The sequence below is a fragment of the Triticum dicoccoides genome, chromosome 1A, assembly GCF_002162155.2.
Source record: "Triticum dicoccoides isolate Atlit2015 ecotype Zavitan chromosome 1A, WEW_v2.0, whole genome shotgun sequence".
In the NCBI taxonomy this organism is placed as follows: domain Eukaryota; kingdom Viridiplantae; phylum Streptophyta; class Magnoliopsida; order Poales; family Poaceae; genus Triticum; species Triticum dicoccoides.
This window is the reverse complement of record NC_041380.1, coordinates 134,972,057-134,977,487: the sequence shown is the minus strand read 5'-3', so window position 1 is coordinate 134,977,487 and position 5,431 is coordinate 134,972,057.

Genomic DNA, 5,431 nt, shown 5'->3' with positions numbered 1-5,431 from the left:
ACAATGGGACAGGGGGAGAAAAAGAAGGAGAAGAGAGCAATTCTACACCATCAAGAGAAATGGTGGTTGGAGTAATACCATTGGAAGACAGAAATGATAATATAGATGTGGATCTTATAGAAGGAGAACCAGGGCGAACTATGCAAGGGGAGAGACAAAATACATCAACTGAAGTTATGCGGTGGGCAAGACCGAATGAAGAACAAAATCTACGGGTGTATACGCGGAGACATCAAACTGAGGAAGAACATGTGCAGGGGGAGGAAATTAGTCCAGCGAAGGATGATTTAGAAGCTCAAGTTCAATCCGACGGGCATGATTCCAGTTCACAACCATCAGCTTCATCTCATACTCCACTACCGGTCTCCACAAGCGATGGTATACCTCCTCTTGCTTATGATGACTTAAATGTTCCCATTGCCCTTAGAAAGCAGCCTCGCACTATTGCTGGAAAATTGCCCTCTAAATTAGCCCCATATGATGTCTCTAATTATGTTACATACAGTTCTATTGGGCCTTTGTATAAGTCATTTATAGCTTCCTTGCATTCAACTTTACCTATACCACGTGACTGGCAGGAAGCGAAGCAATACCCAGAATGGAGGGCGGCAATGTTAGAGGAAATGGCAGCACTTGATAAGAACCAAACATGGGTACTTACTTCTCTCCCTGTAGATAAGAAAGTTGTGGGTTGTAAATGGGTATTTACAGTTAAACAAACTCCAGATGGTAAGGTGGAAAGATATAAGGCTAGGCTAGTTGCAAAAGGGTATAGTCAAAGTTACGGAGTGGATTATGATGAAACGTTTGCTCCAGTGGCGAAATTGAGTACTGTCAGGACTTTAATCTCGATAGCTGCAAATCAGAAATGGAAATTGTTCCAGATGGATGTTAAAAATGCTTTTCTCCATGGAGATCTGCAAGAGGAGGTTTATATGGAAATTCCTCCTGGGTTTAGAAGCCGGGAAATAGAGGGTAAAGTGTGTCGGTTAACAAAGTCTTTGTATGGACTAAAACAGTCTCCTAGGGCATGGTTCGGAAGGTTCCGAAAGGAAATCTGTTCCATGGGTTATCGGCAAAGCAATGCAGATCATACCCTATTCTTTAAATGCCAGTGCGATTACATTACTATACTTCTTGTTTATGTAGATGATATTGTGATTACAGGTAACAATGAGGTGGAGATATCTCAGTTGAAAAAGATGTTAGCAAAGTCGTTTGAAGTCAAGGATATGGGATATCTCCACTACTTCTTGGGAATCGAAGTTGCATATGGCCCAAAAGGTATTTATCTCTCACAAAGAAAATATGTGCTTGATTTACTTGAGGAGACACGGATGTTAGGATGCAAACCTGCAGTCACACCAATGGAACAGAATCATCGGATCTCTACAGATGGTGGTGATCCCGTTGATAGGTACCAATACCAAAGGCTAGTTGGGCGGTTAATCTTACGAGACCAGATATAGCATATGCTGTTAGTATTGTAAGCAGATACATGTATGATCTTGTTCATATGGTTTGGTGCAAGAGGAGATAGTTGTTCATATCTTTGATGTCATATGTTCATATATTAATTTACAAGGGGTGAGAAGAATAAAATCCATTCCATTTCATCTCTCCAACCAAACATCGAAATGTCACCATTACATTCCACATGTTGTCCTCAACCAAACACACAGATGGAACCAACCCATTCTATTGGAATGGAACCATGACATTCCATTCCACTTCATTCCTCAACCAAACACACCCTTAGATGCTGCGAATAGAATTCTAAGATACTTAAAGAGTTGTCCTGGGAAGGGAATCCTGTTCACTAATCATGGACATTTGAGAATCGAGGGGTATACAGATGCGGACTGGGCTGGATGCTTAGATGATAGGCGTTCAACTTCAGGCTACTGCATGTTTGTCGGAGGAAATTTGGTTAGTTGGAGAAGTAAGAAGCAGAGTGTGGTAGCTCGCTCGACAGCGGAAGCGGAGTTTAGGTCAATGGATTCAGGGTTGTGTGAACTGATGTGGCTAAAAACATTGCTAACGGAGTTGCAGTTGTGCAGTGGTGCACCTATTCAGGTATATTGTGATAATCAGGCCACAATTAACATAGTGAACAACCCTATTTATCATGATAGAACTAAACATATTGAGATAGATAGGCACTTTATCTGGGAGAAATTAGATGAAAGGTTATTCCAAATTAGTTATGTTAGGTCAGTAGATCAGCTTGCAGATGTATTAACAAAAGGGATAGGTGTTGTATCATTTATGAGGATTTGTAACAAGATGGGGCTTATTGACATCTTCGCCCCATCTTGAGGGGGAGTGTCGATACTCTTGTTGTATAATAGGAAAGCTAGAGGTCTTATGTGTAAAAGTGAAGCTCTGTAAATATCTGTACTGAGGATGAATGGATGAGGTTGCCCCGACCAGAAATTCCAGTGTCTTCCCCTTCTCTCACCTTCGACTCCTCTCTGATTAGGTGTGTGTTCCACAACAGACTCCACTCCTCTGTGGACGTTCAGGTTGCAGGTTGAAGCTTTATCAGGGCCTCGGTTATTGTTTATTACAGAATTGTCCAACACAGCGCCTCGTGCTAGCCGGCCTGGTTGATGATGCCTATCTCCCTTATATTCAGAAACGGAATAGCTTATCCCTTATATCAGAAACGGAATACTTTAGCCGTGTCTTCCGCGACGAAACAAGTTCATGGCATTTTGTCTTCAAATTAGATGTTGTACGTCCCTGCAATATGTGTGTCAAATGCCCCAAATTGGATTTGTGATCTCACTTTCCTACTGCACGGTCGTTTACTCTCTGCACATTGAAGCTCTCTGAATTAACAAAACCTGTTAATACCCCCGTCTAACTGTTATATCTTAAGCTGCTTCTCCATAACCATTTGTGTGTCTACAGCTGTTATATCCTACGCTACTCTGACAATTTTTATAACTGTACCTTATTTTGTACCGTCGACATTTCTAAATTATCTGGCAGTGGCTCACGAGGCAGCAACTTCACACCACCATGCCGCCCTAGGCTTGATTTCTTCCATTGCATGAAGTGTAATTGCTGCCTTGGAATGAGACTATCAGAACACAAATGTCGGGAGAAGGGGCTAGAGACAAACTGTCCAATTTGTGGTGACCTCCTATTCACATCAAGTGCTGCAGTTAGAGCTCTTCCTTATGGTCACTTCATGCATTCAGCTTGCTTTCAGGTATTAGCAAGTAAAATAATAATAAAAAATCTGATAATATATATCTGGCTACTGGCTGTCAAAAATGGTTCTGACAATTGTCAACCTCAGGCATACAATTGCAGTCACTACACTTGTCCTATCTCCATATTGAGTCCCATGATTTGTTTTCATATCATAGTGAAAACTATTATTTATTCTATTTTGCTCTTCATCTACAGGGCATTCCACTAGCTCATAAGTGATTTTTCATAAAGCATGAAACAGACACATTTTTCATTATACTGAAAGCCTATACCTCAATTCGAAAGTACTCAAAAACAAATAATTTATCTGTCCAGTTGTATTGTATGATTATTCTCCACGGACAATACAGTTCTGATTCCTGACGCTCGAGGGTGACTTTACTTGTGGTCTTGTTATTTAAACTCGCTCCTAAGATGCAAAGTGAAGACTGCTTAGTATTTGGGGAGTACACAATCGGATATTTGGCTCGAGTCATGTTGAGTGACTGAATGTAATAGACAAACTTCATTGGTATTGGTATCTGAAAAAAGAAGAGGAAGCATTGTAAATCGTTGCTATTATATGAGATGCTAATCGAGAAGTGCCAGTTTCATTTTGACTTGTTTGGGCTACATACTGTAGAGGTAACAAAACTATTGGCATAGCTTACAATATCCACAATATAAGGATTTTTACTTGTGAGCTGATTGTCTAAATTTAGAAAGCACATACATGATTCTTACTGAACTATTATAATATTTATTTCTCCATTTCTGTATGTACAGGTGTACTTTGGCATGCTTGATGCATTCTTGGCTGCTGAAGAGCTTCCAAAGGAATACCACAATAGATGTCAGGTATTCATGTTCTGTTCTTGGTTTCATTATTTTCAACCGCTGTAGTATTTATATTCTGTTGTATTATTCATACACGATATTCTTTGTAATGATCGTGAAAGAAAACGGAGATCTCAATTTCATTGGTAAAATCTGGTAATGCAAATCCCCCTCCGCCTCCTCAGTTCAGAGTCATTGTTCTATATTAGTGGGTATGAAAAACAATTCTAACTATCGTTGCTGGAAATTGGTTGGTGGTGTCCAGTGCAGACTAAAAAACTTGAGTTGATTTTGCTTTCCACAATATGTTCATCTCAGCCACAAGGTAGAGAGAGATCACTAGATAACAAATCTTTCAGTAAAAAGTAAATTACAGCCATTGCTGAACCATAGGTTTGCAAGTTTGTTGGATCGAGACTTAAAAAACACGTAATTAATTATACTGGCCTACTAAATGAGGAACCTTTGCTTTATTTATAAAGCGGGGCGAAAGCCTTTTTCGGTAAATGAGGAACCAATATTGCTGAGATTTAACATTCAGGAAAGTATTACATATGGAAAATCCTCTACAACAGACCAGACTGTTAGAATTGTTTTTGATGGTGTTTATTTGAATTTCGTCAGTGTGAATACTGAATAAGCAGGAAACCTTCGAGAGATGTCAGTGCAACATTCCTTATGCAACTGCTACTGCAATTGATTCCTTTCCAAGCGCCTTCTATAGAGCTTCACAACATCTGTCTTCTTGAATTTACATGGATTCGATTTAGTTACTTTACTTGTAATAAGCAGCATCATGCTCATTGTTGAAAAATTTATTTTTTATCGGATTTGTTATGAACAGTTAACTTTAATCTTTGCTTCTTTTCATCAGATCATGTCTGAAGCACTAGAGTGCGTTTCCTGTATAGAGGCTTTCACATACTTCCATGCGTAGATTGTACTTTCATGACATAGGTGTTTATTTAATATACCAAGTCATGCATCTTGTCCCAAAAGAGTGTTAGAGGCATCAATACTCCTCCCGCTGGACAGCCAACTCTACACCCTCCACGTCCTGACATCTTTTTATTCTCTAACTGCTATTCAGTTGTGCGTGAGATGGATGAATTCATATGGATGATTAAGCTAGACCCTGTCCTCCAAATCTTTAGGATTCAAAATCACATTTTAACCAGAGGTCATAAAAGGTAATCTTGTTTGTATGCCATCTTGGTCGTCTTAACTATTATCTTTTTTTGTTTTTGTTGTCTGTCATCAAAGAGTTATGTTTTTGTAATCTAGAATATCTTCCTACAATTTTTAAATTGTTTGCATACTGTGGAAGTGTTTATTTCAATATGGCATGCTGTTCTAAATGGATACTTTTTTCTATTTGCTGGTTAGCTTT